This window comes from Eutrigla gurnardus (genome assembly GCF_963514095.1).
Source record: "Eutrigla gurnardus genome assembly, chromosome: 17".
In the NCBI taxonomy this organism is placed as follows: Eukaryota; Metazoa; Chordata; class Actinopteri; order Perciformes; family Triglidae; genus Eutrigla; species Eutrigla gurnardus.
The window spans coordinates 15,870,167-15,889,867 of NC_139928.1; positions in this window are offsets into that span (position 1 = coordinate 15,870,167).

Here is a 19,701-nt window from a genome sequence, read left to right on the forward strand (position 1 = left end):
AGTATGAAATGCAAGAAGAGCTGTTTGTTTGTATTTCAGTAACCTTTCCCCACTGAAGTGAGCCCTGGATTTGTCTTCCCCACACTGTGATGCCCTTAGTTACACGGACTCCTACATTATACGGTTTATTCTTCCTCTGCACTGTTTTTATTCACGCAGTAAACGGAATGTCCCACCACTGCCCAAAATAACAACATGGCCATACTGCGAGGTGTTGTTCAGACGACCGCTGACGAAGACGTCTGCCCCGTGAGGCTGTGTGTGGTGATGGAACACCACAGCGGGGAGTAAATGATGATTCCCTTCACACCTCTTCCCACACTGCCCAGCGCTCGGGCCCGACTGTAGCTGCCCATCTCAGCCACTCTTGTGATACATCGCATTGGCATCCATCACTGTGCACACGTGGTTTGTGACTGACGATTTGGGCCAAATGCCCAGAACAGGACGGCTGCCAGGCCCCCCGATACAAGGGACCACTTAACTTGCAGAAAGTGCCATAAGGGGTTGAATCATCAGTGCGTTTGACGAACAATGGCAGGGGCCTCCCACCCACGCTGTCACCGAGAGTTGGTAGGACGTCACAGGGAACCACCCACTGTGTTTCCTACGGTTCATCGTGATCATGTTTGTATTCATGCAGACATTAACCTGTTGTCCTCTAGGGGGCATGAACTTTATTTATCCATTTCCCACTTCATTTGTCGCCCTCTGAGATGCAAGCAGGATGGAGAAGTTTTACTAGCTGCAAAACAAATATAAAACCTGTAATATAAGAACTGATAGATAGTAGATAGAGAAAATGTTCTGTGTAAAATACACTTGCACTGTAGACAATTCGACATTTCTGGAAAAGAAACTTTTGCTTCGTTGTTAAAAGTAAAATGAAAAGATCGCTCTTCTCTTCCAACTCTCAGCGAAGGAAGAGTATTTCCCCCAAAAATTCAATCTATTCCTATAAAAATATGAGTGTCTCCCTGCTTTCAAAGCAGACTGGGTGTCCAACAGGGCAATCAATCCTTGCAAATGTATGTTTGAATGAATTGCAAGGGTCTAACAGTCAAAACGATGAAAAAGGTAGATGCATGCAAGCGTACCTGCACACCCACACCTGCTCACGCCTCCATACCGACACTTGAACATCGACATGAATCACCTACACCCACTAATGCAAACCAATTACACACAGGGAGAACAAAGAAACTGGAAAGACTTTGTTTTGATTCAGTTTCTGGGAGAAGAAGAATCTCTTCATATAATCTGTTTAATCCTTTGACCTTCTTCAACAGCTGGCTGCCCTTTTTTTTGTGCGCCGTCTCTTGATCTTGCTCTAAGTCTGTTTTGTCCATCTCCCTGGCATTACACTTTCTAACCCCCAAAAAAATAAATAATACAACTCTTCTGTTGAACAACTGGCAGTCACAAATTGGCAAATGGATAAAAAAAAAAATAGATTAGACGCTATAATGGAAATTATAAATAAGGTTTAGTTAATAAGCTTGAAAAACAGTTTTTAAAAACTCAAGTTTGAAATAGATTTTTTTTTCTTTTTAGTGGGACAAAATAATTGCCGTACCAAATAACCCGAGGACCGATAATTCCAGTAATTACCGTTATTTCCCAGGCAGATGAGGTGTAGTCAATGCCATGTCCGTGTATTTAGGACTGTTTGGGCGACTGCCTCAGCTTTACCCCAAGATTACCTGTAATGATGTTGCTTTTGTGCGCTTGAATTAAAGGTTGCGGCGCTGATATCAAAACCAGCACCGACATGAAAGCCGGGCACCTACTCCCTCCCGGACTCGTGACTTCTGTCTTTCTGCCATGCCCACACACTCATGCTGTAATGGAGTTGTTTATTTCCGAACGGGAATCACGATCCACTTTTCCATGGGGAAGTTCTAACAATAGTCTCAAATAGTCTGAGATGCTCTTTATTAAAAAAGATATTAAAAAGATTATAGCTTTTGGAAGCTGTTGCATTAATGACCTTTATAGAAGTTGTGCACTATATATGCATTTACAGACTCCCTGCAGTGATATTAGCTGCTGCTATATTCCACATACAAACAATAAAGGATGCTAGCCTTATAGCATTACTATTGTGGGACGCATCCATAGCCTTGGCTGCTGAATTTGTCCATATATGTAATTAATGCACCACCAAACTGTCCGCCATCCTTAATATGTGACGTTTAGTCGTCGTGCTGTGATCAGTCCAATCATCAAAACAAGTCCGTCCTAACGAGACCTAACGAGGGAGCAATATGCAGCGGTAGCACGTATGATAATGTTTCATGGACCGGCGCCTGACTCACACACATCTGCTGCCTCCAGTCCTGATTTAAGGATAATAAGGGTGTCCTCCGTTATCCCCCGGTTCAGCATGAAGCCAACTTAAACCAGAGAGGCGCAACAAGGAAGTGTCACATTCATTCTTAGTAGGATGACTTTACTTCCTCGAGTTTTGATAAATGACTCAACTGAGCTCAAATTTACTTTAACGATCAATGTGAGCCACACGATTTGCAGACATTTAGCCATTAGTGCAGCCAAATGCCTGATAGCTACAACAAGAAGCTCCACTGTCATAAAAAAAATCCACACGTTGCATTTTGTGTTAATATTCCCTAACTAAAAATTGCCATGGTCAGTGTTGTTGTTGTTTTTGCAACATCTTCATCTCTGAGGGAACAGCTCCATGTAAGCCAGATGTCAGTGGGCATTTTAATGAAGGAATATTTCACCGGACGTGCCTGTATTTTATGGATTCTTATTAGTGAGAGGGATTCAATTTGGTTTGTTTTGTCATGGAGTTTGCTGAAAATATGACATCATTAATTGTAAAATGTAATTCAATGTAATTTTCATGTGAATGAATGAAAGGCGAGGAGTGAAAAGCCAAAAGATAAATGGTCCATACCATTATGTCAAACTGCTGCGACATCAGAGAGACCTGATTTCCTGAGTTGGTCCCCAGTTGTGGTCACACTTTTCGTGGGTGTCGAGAACACGTCTTTGATATAAACGCACCGTTTGACTTTTACTCCCCCCCCCCCATCTCCTTTAACCAGCCATAAACCACAGACTGTGGCATTATGAGAGCACGATGTGTCATCCCTTTAATGAATGTTGGGAGTTCAAATTCATTTGTGCGTGCCAAATTAACGTCCAATGCATCTGTGATTGGCAAGTTACTCATAATGGGTCTGACTGTATCAAATGGATCACGAAGGACTCGAGAATGGAAGACGCAGTTTATGAGTTCAGACAGCTTAGAAGTGGTTTATTGGTGCTTTTTTCAAAATATGATTTCATAACCGCAGGCTTTTTGGGTATTGTCATCCAGTAGCTGCATCTCTAAAATATTGTGATAACCTTCTAGTGTCTCTTTAAGTTTAACCAGTAGTGGTATTCCAAGGTTTTATTGCCACGGACGCAGGGAGGAGGAAGCTTCAATCAGTTTGTTTATCTGAAGGTCTTTTTTGGACCTTTTAAACCCCAACCAAAAAATATATTAAGAAGTTTTGTATGCAAAATGTGTTGTGTATTGTCGTGAAATTACTTCTATTCTCAAGGGGGCAAAACTACTCTTTCCTTTGGTGGCCCTGAAAACCTTCAACGTGATAAAAAACATTAGTCATGTTTCCTTCAGGACATCCTACCTGCTGCAGATGAACACTTCATTTCCATAACAACCCCCTTTTTTCAAATATAACATAAGAGAGTTGGTGATTTATCTGATAGTGAAATAGTCACAGGAACCCCCCCCCCCCCCCCACACACACGCATACATCCGAATGTGTGTAGGAGCCACACAAAGAGATATCCGGCTCACACAAATTCTTATCAATTCCAGGGTGATGCATCTTTTTATTTTCCTCTCTCCCTCCTCCATTCATACATTTATCATAGCCGTGTTCTAACTATATCTGGGTTTATGTGTGGGTCTCCTTCATGAGATGCCCACAATGCAGTGCGAGGGCAGGCAAAGGCCTACGTGGTTGGAGCGAGCCGTGAGTGGAGGAGAGGAGGGCAGGTGACGGGGTCAGCAGGCAGATACGGGATTTGTACTGTGTCTGTGAGCTTCCTACTAAGAATAAGTGGTTTTCATTCCGTATCAAAATGTGGAGGGTGGACTACAAATGCGAGGGAGAGACAAAAAACAGGAACCCTTAGAAAGGGTGATTCAATTGTTTTTTTATGATGGGGGCCACATGGAGGTCCAGTGATTACGCCGTAATGCTGCAATCAGCGTGGAGGAGCAGAAACAACGTGGAGCACCACTTGAAACGGAGCAAGAGAGACAGATGGGCTGTGGGAGGGTAAGACGGCATTCAGCAGTTTGCCATGGAATCTCCCGGTGATGTCATCTTCCCAAATGACGTCACAGTGTGCCCTCGCAACATTCCCATAATGACATTAAAGAGCATGAGCTCCCGATGAGTCATTCGTAATAACCTTCTCGCCGTCCCTCTGATATGTTTTTTTATGTTATGTGGAACGCTGACATGTCGAAAGGCACGTGTAAATGTAAGTTCATTCATGGAAATAGAAACGGAGTAGGATTTATCTCAGCTAAATATCAATCAGAATTTCTTTCCAACCATAAATCGGCTTGTCAAACATCTCAACATTCTCTAACATCTCCCTTTACTCTGGCTGTGTCCCAGATTATTTTAAAAATAATCATCTTTCAGCTACTAATATTACTTAATATTACTTGTTCATTTGTTGCGTTTCAGTTTTTAATAGCTTCACTTGCTCTGGATTGGATATCTGGCCTTAACCCTGCGTTGTAGCCCATTTTTTAGTTCTTGAATTAGTTCTTTTTTCCCTCTACTTGTTGTTTTTTCTATATTTTTTATCATTTTTCATTCTCTATTGGAAGCACTTTGTGCTCCCAGCTTGAAAGGTGGCATATATTATTATTATTATTCCCATTCAAGGTGAGGGTTTGCAGTAACATCTTAAGGTAGCAGTAGATTAGGATACGAAGCATAGAAGGAAAGAGTAAACGAGTACAAATTCAACAACGGCGTAGGAGAGGAGGCTACTATCATTGTTTGGCTCGTTTTTATCTAAGCAGTGTTGCATTTAAGCATGGTGGAAGCTCTGCCATGCCTTGATGCTACACTGGAAGCTCCACTCTTGCTACATCGGTTACTCAAAATGAGGGGGCTGGTGGTCAGCGGCAGCACCGGCTCTCACGGTCTGTCTGCCTTACTTCCTGCCTTTCCGGAGAAGGACAAGCTACCTAGCTACCTAGCTGCTAACTAGCTAACTCGCCAGGCATCCGTCTCTGCAGCTGTGACATGACATCATGGCCCCTGAAACGGGTGTTGTACCCATAACAACTAACAATTATTACCGTTTTCTTTTGTAAATAAACAGTGCAATATCCATTGTACTCCTATTCTATTTCTATGACTCATTTTTTCTTCTCATATCGCCATGACAACTTCACAAGATCTATGCATGGCAATTTTTTTGAAGCAAATGGCAAGTTTATAATACTAATTCATAATTCCAGTTCCTTCCTGGCAGCCTGTGATCAGAAAACACCAGAAGGCATCGCTGAATAAAAAGCCTTCACAGCTCAGCTATCTATTAGAAGGGGGTCATGTGTGAAACCTGATTTTCCTTTAAATACAGTTAAAAAACAAACTGCCAATAGCAGCTTTCTTCAAAAGTGTTAGGCTGTTTTTTTATCTAAGCTGTGGTCCCCAGTTGTGTTATCAAGTCATTTCTTAATGCCTTACGGTGTACATTCACATCTCTGCTGTTGTTTTGCTTTGGAATTTAATTCTGCAACCTGTTGTTCGTGCTCAGCAAAATAAACCTCTTGGTGCAGCAGCAGGTGGAGCTACCAAAGACTAATGTTGGGGGTGATCAGTTAGAGTTTGAAATAACCAATCCGTTACATGGACATCACAGAGAAATGAAAATTGTGCCTGGGGAATAAGAGCGTCAGCTGCAATTAAATGTACTTCAAACTTGAAGAAGCACCTTACACACAGCACACAACACTCGTAGAGGAGGAGAAGCTTTCAGTCACTAAGAGGGAAAATTAACAAGCTGGTAACATGGGGGAGGAGATGCTACCAATTTCAGATGTAGAAAGCCATCTTTCCATAAGATCATTATGATGCATGACGTGGAGGGAACCGTGAACCATCTTCTAGATACCTCAGTATCATAAAGAGCTGTAATGGGGATGGTGAATCAGTCATTCCTGCCTGCAGGGTTACAGATGCCGTAGAAAGAGGCTACGCAATGATGGCACATTCAAGGAGGACGGCATAGAGGAGCTACATAACAGGCTTAAAGGTCACATTGATAACATTTTTATTTAAACGAATAATTAAAAACAAACAAACATCCACAGAGCTTTTAGATATCAAAGTATAATTTCTTGTGAAAAAATGTTTTTAATTGTGAATTCATCATCTTAAAATAAATTGAGGGGTCCAAAATGAATGTTTTGTTTCCCTCTGTGTAGATGTGTCACGTGTGGCTGTGGCATGACAATCTCAATGGGGTAAATCCATTATGATCAGCTGGACATTAGTCATAATCCAGTTTTTAAGCCAACAGGGATAAAAGATGAGGTAAAAATAAAACTTGACCATGGGGTGTCTCAGCAGGAGAGCTTTCTGGGACAGCCAAGTTGAAAAATACAAAAAGGTTCAAATGGCCTACCTTTAATCCCCATCAAATCCTGATCTTTTCTAATCTGGAGTGTTTTAAATGTGTGTCTAAGGTAGATATTGTGGCGAGCTCGGCTCGTGTGAAGAACAACGGAGATAGCTCACTTTTCGAACAGCTTTATTAGCAACCTGTGCTACCACCAACAGTGCATACACGTTAGAACAAGGCCACGGCCAAAACATAACACCCGCCCCCAACTATATCCGCTTCCGGCCGCAAGGCGTAATGGGCAATGGAGTCCCTCTCAAGCATACCGGCTCCCCGGCGCTACAATATGTTGAACATGTTTTGCAATTAGTTGCCTGGTTACAGATTCAGCAGATACGGAACAACACAGGAAATCATTTGGAGTGTGTCATGGTAACCTGATGAATGCAAGTCCAATAATCCCTCTCTTTTAGCTCCGTTTTGATCTCCACCCACTCCTGAAAGAAATAACTGTCTCTTCTTGCCACTATTGTTCACCAAGTAGTTGCTAATTTTGTCTGTCTGGCTGTTTGTTGCTGGTAGTGTTCCAATGTTTCCCATTAATTCCCTAAACTGTGGCGACCCGCCAAAGTCTAGTTGGTCCCGCCATAGTTTCATAATGAACTGAAAGGATATTTACACGAATAAATGTGCCATGTTATCACCATTTATATACAATCAATGTGTTTATGATTCAATTATTTACAAGAGAACAGTGTCAAAACATTTTGTTGCATTAAAATTCCTGCTTTCAAAATGTAGGTAAAAGTACAAAATATACTAAAAGTGCCAAAAATGTCCATTTCAGAATAATATATATTATATCATTGGATAATAATTGTTGAAGCATCTATATGTTCATCACTTTAAAAGGTGCAGCTAAAGGTGCAACTACTTTTCAAATACTTTGTATACTTTATAATAAGGCAATATACTACTTAATAATACATCAGTTTATTAGTTGATTTATATTTTGTATTAAGAGTCTGAATCTGCCAAGTAGCCAAACTAGTAAAAATATTGTCAAATAAATGTAATGAAGCTAAACGTAGAAGCTCTGAGACGTACTGGAGTAGAAGTATACAGTTACATAAAATGGAAATATTCAAGTACAAGTACCTTCTTCCCACTCCTAAGAACACAAAATTGTTTACAAAAGTAAAAAGCTCTTAATCTTAATTTTGCTCCCAAAGCGCTCCAGATCGATACTTTAAAATGAACAAAATGTTCTTTTTGGGAGAACACGCCCCCCCGACACCCCTTGAGGAATCAAGTTCCACTCAACGAAGTCTCACAAACTCCAGTAAAGGAAGGAAAACAGTGAAGCTGGGGGGCCGAAAACCAAAACTAATGACTTATAATCCATGCTGGTGTGTTTACAGCAGGGAGGGACGGTGAAACAAATGGCTTACAAAGGAAATGAAGAGAGATGAAGGCGTAAAAAGAGAAAAGCAGAGGCAAAGCGAGAAGGCCTTTAATGAGAAGGCACGGCAGAAAGCCAGGCCTGGCCTCTGCCGGGTCATTAGTTGTTCTTGTGTTTGTGTTGCCGGTTGCCTGTGTGAGAGGTTGCAGACAAAAGTGTTTGGTGTCGGTCTGGTTTTCAGAACGTCTGATTTTCTGGCCCCAGACGTCCTGACAGGCACAAAGTCAATATCTTTGATGAACTCAACACAACATGGTTACCACAGCCTTATGTCAGACTACCAGGGAGGCCTTCTCCTCTCAGTTAAATGTTAATGGATGTTACAAAATCAGAGCGGCAGTTTAGGGGATCAGTTAGGAATGGTAATAGGAAGGCCTGGTTACAAAATGCGACATGTGCCAAGAGATGGATTTGAATACTCTATTTCTAATTTGAGTAGTCGGACTGGCTATTTCTGCATAAATTAACTGCTATGATTTAGGGCTCAGAGACAGGCTACATAACTCATTTCCTGTTATGACAATGGACTTGGGTTCATGATTGCTTTACTAAGGAACAGCAGGGTTAATTCAACACAACTACCGAAGCTTAGAGCCGTTTAAAATTACATTTTATATTCGGGCATGGTGATGCGTAAAGCTGTTTTTGAAACAATCCCATTCAAAGGCAATGCAAAGACGCGAATAGACACAATTCCGCACCACACAGCGAAAATGACACGATAATGAGGCGAATACGCAGGATAAAAATTAACCTTGTGTTTCGTGTGGATACACCGTTAGATTTCCTTTCCTTTAAAGAACAGCGTTCTCCTCACAATCCATTATTCCCCATCATTTATGTTTTCATCTTTTGATAATATGTGATTCTAATTGGGTGTTCGAACATGGCCGTAGCGCTTTAAATGGAAACAAACGAAGTGAAAAGTGTATCGGTGTGAATTCTTTTCATGTTTTTCTTTTCTAAAGAAGCTTTGAATGCCTGTTAATACAGGAGTGAACGTCGCGTGTGCTTAAGTGGCACTGGGAGAGTTTTGGACTGCAGTGAAAATATCGTTTTAGATCCAACGAATATGGACTGAATCAGAATACTGCATTAGATAAAACATTTTGTGAGTATGTTTTGCGTTTGTGTCTATTTTCTTTAAACTAATTAACATGCAGAACACTGGTTAGCATGCTCCTGTCAGTAGATATCTCTCCTACAAAATGTCTTTGAGATACACTGTATCCTCTTCACATCCTGTTGATGTTTTTTCATCTTTCGGATGTTTTTAATCTAATATTCTGGCCAGATCTTACATATTTCATCTTTATTAAGTGTGTTTTTTTTAATCTGAAGAGAACGTTTAGCTGTCACATAAATGTAGGAGTCTAAAAAGTACCTCAAAATTGTACTTTTGTAATTACAGTTAATGTTACTCTCCACCACTGGGGAAACATTACTGATTTGACCAGATTTAGATTTCTCTGTATGCATCACTAAACACAGTACATGATGTCTCCACTGGAATTGCATCACCGCAATTGTATTACAATTATAAGCATACAATTGGGTATGACAGGTTAGGTTGTTCATGTTAACAAGGTGGGAGAGTTCACAGCAAAGTGGAGAATGACTGTTATGTTTCACCAGCAATGACGGAAGCAAAGCTCATAAATAATGATTTCACGCATGAGCCTCGGTCACTCCAAACAGACTGCAGTGGGAGGAGGGAGGGAGTAATGCATCGGGAAAAAAAAAGAAGAAGAAGAAAAAAGCCTGTTGTTAGCAACATCGCATCCATGACAACGGACCGGGATCGTCCATGTGTTGAAGTGTCCTATTCTGCATATGAACGTAGGAGGCACATTTTCGGGGATCACTTGTGGAGGTGCAGAGCTCATCAGATGGTTATGCATGCTGTGCTCAGGAACAGGAGATCCCTTCATTGCCATGACAACACTGAGCACCTGCGTCGGAATGGCGTCAACCGGGTCCCTGAGCCTCACAGCAATAATTTTTTTTCCCTTGAAAAAAAAAAAAAAAAAATCAAAAGGAAAGCTTGCCCTTCAGCTTGAATCATGTTATGGTCGTAGTGTCGGGAACAGGATATGACAGGAACGCAACCCTTGGTGCTCTGATTGCACCACTTCGCCAGTGGTGGACTAGAATGACCACCAAGGTACTGATGCAATCCTAATCAATAAACAAACTACTGGCAAGCTTTGAATCTCAGAGGGGATGGAACATGAAAAAGTCTTAATCCCTTACTTATGTATTCCTTCTGTGTAGGGTTTCCCCTGTGTAAGCATGGAGTCTCAGTCCAAAGACTTCCCTGCCTTCGCCCAATGCCTGCTGGGATCAGCTCCAGCACCCCCCGCCACCCCGAACAGGGTAAGCGGTGATTGATAACGGATGTATACAATGTGTACACACAATGTATGGAAGGTAACGTGAAAGATGAGGGGCAGTGGTTGAATGGGAGACCATCAAACCTGCTCCCCCCCCCCCCCCCTATCTGCTTGCTCACTTTACTTTGTGGACAGTGATTGTTAACAGTATGTGACGCCTGAATGCAAATGAAGCTCAAACCTCTCATCAGAAAGCAATACACGTGCAATCAGAGACTGTTTACTCTCAGATGAGTTGTGGTCTCTGACAATGAAGCCTCTTTGGGGGCTCGAGGTGGACAAATGCCTCTTTGGCACCTTTGGCTCTGTAACCTCCATCCTCGAGTGGCTCCCTCTTAATTAGCCTCAGTGATTGCACAAAGAGACGGCAACTATTATCCTCTTTGTACTTTGAAATTCAAGCTAATCCCGACAAACTACAGTACGACACGTTTTCAAAGTTGCCACTCGCAGGGAGTGTTTACATGAATACATTTTCTCGGATGGATCGGAGGAAGGCTATGCTAACACTTTAGATTCTCCATTATTTAATGACAACATATAGGCATAAATACGGCAGAAGTCCCGCAAACTATTTGCTAATTGACTTTGTCTAATAAAGTTTTGTACACATTAGAGGAAAGATACATTTTAATCACCAACATCTTCTGAGAAATGCGTATTGGACCTTTGATTTTCATGTCAGGGGTGGGTGTTGGATCGAGTCTCTCACAGGAACATCCAGACACGCCCATAAGACCTTCACACTCTGGTGACTATAGTCTTACTGCATATTCAGTGGACTCACCCTTCACACTCACATGCAGAACCGACACCCTCTCCACCCTCAAACTCACAGCTCAGGTCCCCCCTCATTCTCAACTGTGAACGATGAACATGGGATGCGATCATCCAATGTGTCATATGTCAAATCCTTCATTACAGCTCATGTCTCACTCACTTGACCTCTGCTTTTCTAACATGCATGCGTCGTGGGACGGTATGATTTATAGGCTGAGCAGTGATGTGAGATTTGCACATCCAAGTAAGTTTGTGAGACATTCTGATGGGTGTGTGTGATCACAAGTATAAGCCTGTCATGTGTGAATATGCATTTGTACATGTGTACACACACACACACACACACACACACGTTTGAACCTTGTTTAATCACTGAAGCTTATTGCAAAACCCTGCGCAGACTGTTGGGGTTTTGGTGGAGATGAACAGAAAGCAGATGGCTCAAGGAGATGGTAAGCATGGCGATAAACAAGCTGTGTGTTGAAATGTTACATAAGAACTGGGAAGTGTGGTATGTGCTGATTGTGAGGGGGGGGGGGATCTTTTGAACCTCACAAGCTTATGATATTACAGTTTAAACACGGCCATAAAGTTTTGCACAAAGCAAGACAATTACCGCTGAGGCAAAGTATAAATGATGCCTTTGCCTCTGAGCTGCCTGCTGTGTTCTTTGCACAGAGAGAGGAAGGCCGGTGATTATTTCAGACTGTGAGCCACAGGTCTTTACGGTCTGAGTTGGTGCAGAGGCATTCCTCAAAACTACAAACAAGGAATTTCAATGTGTCTGAGAGAAGCTGCCTTTGGGTTTAAACATTTAACCACATTTTCTCATAAATGTGTTTCAACTATACCATCAACTCTTTGACTATTAGCTCTTATTTTTGTAATTTCTATCATTTTTTGCATCAAGGCTCATTTGCATAGAAGGAGGTCAATTGTCTATCAAATGTATGCAAATTATTACTTTATTTAAATACACATAAATACAACAGGACAGGATATTACTGTAGTATCCCAGTATCCCAATAAGTTACAAGAGGTGATATGTGGTTTCACCATTATTTTCCAATAACATGACCATTTTCATGCATTGTTCAGATCTTAAATAATTTATAAAAATGTGATATAATCACCATCAAATGATGTGGTTAATCAATCACTGCACAATGCCTCAATCCCTCAAACACACACATGATAACCACCATCCACTCCTCGTAGTGTTCATCAATCCATGATCCATCTTTGCAATTGCAAGCTTTGATGACAATAATTGTTTGATTGATTCATTTATTGTAAAATATATATATTTTCATAGTTTTTTTACGCATTACAATTAAAAATGTGTAATGTGAAATTTCCCAGTGATATAGCAACATTTGATTCTCATCACCTTGTTTGATGAATGCTGATTATTTCCTTAAATCAGCGAAGTGAAGATGCATTTGATGGCTGAGTGTAAATGCAGGTAACTTATACATCGGGATCCAATGTAGACAAAGTTGCATACGATTATGTGTAAAATGGTGCCAGAACTTCTCTCTTGAGACACAACAACACATTCAGTCTGCAGAATTGGGCGCATTTTGTATATGCTGTTAAAAAAAAGGGGGTTAGAGAGTTTGCTGAAAGCTCCATGAATTAGATAACACATGGATGAAAAAGACGGCTCTTCAACGTCCGACTCCCACGTCATGAACATGCTTACTGGCCTGACACAACAAAACACTAGACTACTTCCTTTATTTGTTTGTCATCATTAAGTGTGTCTGGTCAGCAGTGTGTGGGATAGACGGGCTGCCTTAATGTATTCCACTCCAATTTATATTCATTATGCCTCTTCTCCTGCCTAATTGCGATTGTGGCAGAGGGGGCACAGAGTGACTAACACTTTGATTCACCATCCATCCCTTTCTCGCCCTGCGCTCTCAATTCTAATGTGGCCTATCTTTCTACCTTCCTCTTTGATTCTGTATCTCGCCCTTCCTCTTTGTGTTGGTCTTTCTCATTATCACTCAACCAAGGCTCTCCCAGAGGGAGTCATCGGTAATGTCCCTGTGACCGGGTCAAAAGGCGGCCAGACCGACAAACAAAGAGTGGGGTTCGCCGTGTGGACTTTGGCGATGCTTCCCCTGGCAGACACTTCATGTGCACACTCACACACGCCAGGCTGTGTGATGAGTCAAGAGCGGGGGGGGGGGGGGGGGGGACGTCCTCTATGTGGGTGAAGTGGAGGGATGGGAGGACGGGGGAGCAACAAGGAGGCCCACAAGTAGGAGAGGCGGGGGTCGGCGTTAGCGACATCAAAGCAGGAGAGTGTGAATGGTTGATCAAAAAGATCATTTACGTTTCCTCATCATTAGCATTCACACGTGTGGCGTACAGAGAGACTCTGACCACCGTTCATTGCGAAAGAGAAGGATGACATCGATGACCCGCTTTCTTTCATGTAAAGGCTCGGTTATGCTTCCGCGTAGTGATCACGCAATGGCCACGCAACGGCCACGCAGTTGCTGGGAGACCGTGATGGTTCTGCGTTGGGTTTACGTGTCGAAATGCAATTCAATGCCATACCGGTAGAGGGCGCTATGTTTTTTGTAAAGACTGACCGACCGACCGAGACTCTTGACGTATATCGTCGTTAGCCTCGTTATAGCCTATTTGTTTACTTCCCGGCTTTAAACATCCACAATTTTTCAGAACTTGGTGTTTTATTTCTTTGTGCAAAAGCGACAAGGTGCAAACAATAAAACAAGGTGCAAACAATAAAAGTAGCCTTTTAAAAGTTTAAATGGCAGTGTTTATGAGTGGAAACCGGAAAGCGGTCTCCAGCAGATGTAGTTAGCGGACCAATCACAGCCAATGCCGCTGCATTGGTGTTGCGTCGCCTCGACGCGCGTCTAGGATTTTTGGGAGGTGCACGTCAGGCCCTTGCGTTGGACGTAAGGGGGGTCCCCAAGGACATAAGGGGTCCGCAAGCCCCCTTGCGTTGTGTCGACGCGGAAGCATAACTTAGGCTTAAATCAACTCCCACTGCGTGTTCCACCGGCGGTCGTTAATCCGTCGCCGAGCCAGATCACGGCCCTCGTCTTTGCCCAAACCTGAAGAAACTCGGCCAGACGCATCAGCAGACTTTCCACACAACTTTATTGCTGTGTGAAGCGTTCACGAGTAAGTCTGGGATCGATAATGTGAAGGTTGGAAGGCTGGGATGCGTTTGTAATTTGAAAATCATTAGTAAGTGGACGTTTGAGCTTAGTGCTTCACTGACATCAGTGCTTAGAAGCATTGACGCTCTTCGGTTCCTGGGAATCAGCATCACAGACACATTTCAGTCCTGGTGAAAAAAAGCTCATACATGACTTCATCTCTGAAGGAAACCAGCTGTTGTGCATGTTTTTTCCCCCCTGACGTAGCATAATGGGTCTACAGACTGCATTTCTTTGCACATCCCTGTTGCATGACAATAAATTAACTTTGTAAACTTGAAGGAATGTCCAAATAGATGCAATGTGGTTTGATTTCTGGAGGTAAGTCTAGTTTTTTCAATGTGATGGGTTTCTTTTTGAACAGGAAACATGGATCATAGAAAAAAAATGCTTAATAAAGAAAGGGGAAGATCGGTTACGGCCGTGGATTGAGTGCGTGCAAGATGACGTGGAGGCGACAATAATGGCGGGTCCCAAAGAGGTTCGTTATATCTGAACTGGAGAGGATTTCTTCATCGGGTCACACTTTATGATACAGCCCATGACGTAAAGAGTAGTTACTAGGGGTGTCACGTATAATAGTGGAACGTTTCAGTATAGGCTGTTTGGTTTGGTGTGCGTCATCCGTTTCTTACGCCCTTTGACCTGGACTTGTTTGTCTCTACTACTCCCACAGGCAGAAAAGAAACTGTGGAGTTTTACCTGGCAAAGTTTTGTGAAGTATACCTTTGAAATCACAATGAAGAAGAAGGCTGAGACATAAATAAATCACTGCTGCCAAAAGCAGACCGGTAAGAAGTTATCACCACATGAGCAAAGGGCAAAAACACTTTAGTAGTACCCAGTACTTGATAAAAAAATATGAGTATCAGGCTTTTGTTGTTTCCTCCAGAATTCACACGTGTACCTCCAGTGTACCTACGTTTAATAATGGTTACGATAAGAAAAGGTATGGTCAAGGGACATACGTGGTACGTGTTGGGTAATTACGCCGTCAGGGCTGTTTTATAACGTGTTTCCCTTGATTGAATGAAGAGCAAAGAGCAGCACTGAACGCTGTGGTCTATGTGCAGAAAGGAATACCCAAGCCGAGGCTTAAATACGTAAGCATGTAGCAAATCATCAAAGACATCTTACATGCTTACGTTGGCCTTTGTATTCCATTGTTGAAAGCTTTCCAGCCGTAAGGTTTTCAGGCCGCTGCCATGTCAGTCCATTAAGCTCTTGCTTCGTGCTCCTTCCCCAAGCATTTCTGGGTTTTCCTCTCTCCCGCTGTCACGTCTGTGCTTGCTCGGTTATTGCTGTTCGCCTTCGGGAAGGATCGATCTGGCGCCACTTCCTCCTTTTCAGCTATCACTTCTTGGAGGTGCATTCCCACGGGATGATGTTGTTTATTGGGTTCGGCCAGTAGGTTCCCAGACGACGATGTGAAGACGCTGAGGCTGTGATTGGTGAATGGCTGCAGCTTGTTGATGATGTTCGTGGTCCTCTTCCAGGTTTCTGATCCATACAACGCTACGGTCTTTGCGTTTTGTCATTTTTAGTTTCTCCATTCGTGAGCAGGCCAGTAGTTTTTATTTGAGACCAACTGAAGTATTGATCATATGACTGATAGATCCAACGTTTGGTTCAAACAACATGATGAGGACACATCATATTTCGCATCACTCTGGATGCGGGAGTCAGCTAAGCAATGCTGTGTACAAATGAACGTCGTCTATTCTGTTGAGCTGTTGGAATTCGCTTGAGGCGCAAAGAGGCAGTTGAATGGATAGTTATTTTGTGTATCATCTACCCCTCATCATCATCATCCATCCTATTTACTATTTGGCGCCTCTTTCAGAAACCAGCCAAGAGGCTGTTGGATTTAGCCAAGAACAGAAGATAATATTAAAGCCCACATTTTTTACATCATTTCCCTTAAACATTCACACATACGTACTTTGTCTGGGTTTGGCGACTGGAAATAGAATCCTTTTTCTTCTGGCTATCACTTAGAGTCTGGAAACCATCAACCTGCCAATCCTCCTGTGGAGCTTACATGCGTCAGAGCAAGTGCTGGCATTCATCTAGTGATATTCATAGTCCAATGGGAATGAAGAAGACAAGTGAGACAATAGGAACTAATCTTAATCCAAGTCATATTAAAATTAAATCCACACAACAGTTTCTTTCCAACTATTGCAGATAAAGGCCTTTACAATAAACCATTCTTATAATTTATTTATAAGCTTGTGTGGGCAACTTTTAAATGTTTCAACTATATAGATCATTACCTCAACAGCAATGCTTGCTCATATTTATCAGGCTCGCACTATTAGATTTTTTAAAATTATGATTAATAAACATGAAAAAAGCACTTTGTACTATTTGAATGGGGGGCCAGATCAGCAAAAATATGAATACGTGTCATTTTGGAAAGACCTGAGCTTCAACTAAATCTGTTAAAATGCATAATTAACATTACTCAGTTACCCTAATTGTTTCTTTAACTGCCAAATGATACAACATAGACACTGTTAAGCAAAGCCTTCTCGCGGCACATGTACTTCATCCTTAAGATCGATACTGAAAACCCAGCAACCTTTTATGAAATTAAAATGTAATACATTTTGGAGTAAAGACATTTTCAGGCGTTTGACAAGCCTTAAATTGAAGAAGAATAAATTAACAATTAAAAAGGGCTAAATGTTCTGTGTGCTTGCCGTTGTAATCCTCCTTCTGAAGTTGTAATGGAGTTAAGAGTAAGAAGTAAACAATCCGACAGAGCCTCGCTGTGCGTTTTGTAATCATTAACATAATGCCAGCCTAGTCTACCGAGTGTCATTTTCCAGCCCGATACCTTTAACTGTATTTGTTCTCAAAAAGGTTGCATATTTTAGAGAAAAGCAGCTTTTTGTGGAGCTTTTTGCGATCCTCTCCAAATATCTCAGTGGAGTATTACCGTCACGTTTAATGGGATTACTCCTTCATAAATATGCATGGATCCCTTCGTGAGTGGGATATGGTAGATGTTCTCATTGTCATGGCTTCTAAAATAACACAGAACTGGATGTTCATGTCTCTGAAATGGTAGCAATTCAGCCTGGGAACTGTCAGCTTCCAAAAACAGCCATGCCGACCGAACTTGCGGTGATTCTTAGATCAAATCATGATTGTTGAGTGTTTTCTGGACTCCCCTCGGAGCTGAAGTCTGCCTGTGCAAAGTTTGGGATTGCTGTGCAGGATTTTGTGTTCTGGTGAGGTTAAGGCCACTTGTATCAACAGAGAATTGGGTGCATTACTGTGTTGTCCTATCGCTTCTGTTTGTCAGTGAGATTAAGTCTCCTGAAGCCATCTGGGTCTGGAACACCAACATGACAACACAATCTGTCCTTAATGTATTACTAAACAATAAAAAGTAACACATGTAAGACTTTTAGGCATAATAGCAGTCAAGGTCTCACATTGCTTCCACCTTTATGGTCCATATCAAGGTGCTGCCACATACAGAATAAAATAACTACTTATAAACACCATCTAACCCCGTATAGCACTGTATGAGAAAACAGTACGTATGAGTAAGACATGATGTTTAATTCATCAATATGACAAGGTCCCCGCTTGGCTCACTTCCTTCATTCATCAGAAAACATTCTTTTTTTAAAACGTGAACCTTGAAAGCCACTCCACGGTTGATTTAAGTGTTCCCAGCAGGCGACGGAGCAAGACGTCTGAGGAAATGAGACTTTGAACTCCCTTGTTCAAACAGACCACCCTCCAGTATAGTTAATGGTGTCCCGTGGAGTTTTTCTCGAAACGAACAAATGTTAACATCTGTAGCCTTTCATGCTAAAACACACACTGTGTGCATCTCCCAGGTGTAACACGCATATCGTCTTTGCACTGTATTGTCCTTTCCTCCATTGATTTTGCTCTGGGATGTATGTTATCTGCCTTTGGTGGGGTTTCTTGATGTTTACTAGCTTGCAGTCTTCAGTGCCATGCAAACAAATGTCACAAATGACTATCTCACATGCATGACTCCTCTCATCCTACAACGCATTTTCACCTCACTCATCTGACGAGCGGCGGTTTACACTCGTCATTTTCAATGTGACTTTTGCCGTCCGGTCATGCCAGGATACATTAACTTTCTAATGTGTTTCCTGCGAGCTCACATCGTGCTGGTTTGATATCCCATTAGCCAGAGCACACGCTGAGGTGGACCGGCTCACATTGAGTTCAGATCTGGGTGAGCTGTGGACGGCATGTGGTCGCAATCCGGTGAAATTTATCAAACGGTCAGCATCATCGTCTTCCGCCCACATGGGAGTGAGAGCAAAGGGAAGAGAGGAGGAGAGCACAACACAACAAACACAACATTTGCTGAGTTTGCTGCTTTAAAATAAAAGCTTTCGAATGATAAAATCTTTAAAATAACATGTTCCTGAGCTGCAACTTTACTGCATTTGGCTGCTAGTGTGATGCTCTTAACACATTTACCTTCCACAAGGTAAACTTTAAGGGCTAAGTGTTAGTTATCTTAGTAGCTTATTGCATAGGTAGGGTGGTAGCGATGGTAGCGACACATCCCGCTTTATCATCTACTTCACTCTAAATGGGACCATAATTTACCAAATCGACACCATGCACAAGACTTGAAACTCATGTTTACAATGTTTTCTGAGATAATAAATCAAGGGGTAACATATATACCACCATATACAATTATACCATAAGTTGGTGTTATTATGCATGTGAAGATGCAAATGTATGTGTGGGATGGTATGATTTATAGCCTGAGCATTGAGGTGAGATGTACATCCGAGTAAGGTGTGTTTGTGAGACAGTCTGTTGGGTGTGTGTGATCACAGAATGCCTCATACAGAAGTACAGAATCCGTTGGAAAGATTTCTTCTTCTTAGAAAGAAGACAAATTCCTGCACGCAGAAAAAACAACAACAACAAAACACAGCACAAGATTCACAGGACGAGAGAGCCTTCAGTTCACAATGGTCAAAACAGCCACTTATTTATCAGCTTATTAGTCATCCTCGGCAACAGCCTCATCTTGTCAAAGGTCAGATTTAGTCAGACTGCCAGCTCTACGTGTGATGTGGGTGTCTAACAAAGACAAAAAGATCTTTGACATTTGTCTCCGACAGTTATCCTCGTGTACGGTCTGAAAAGCGTGTTGCATTGTTTAGCATGATCTGACATTCTTCACATGGGAACATGT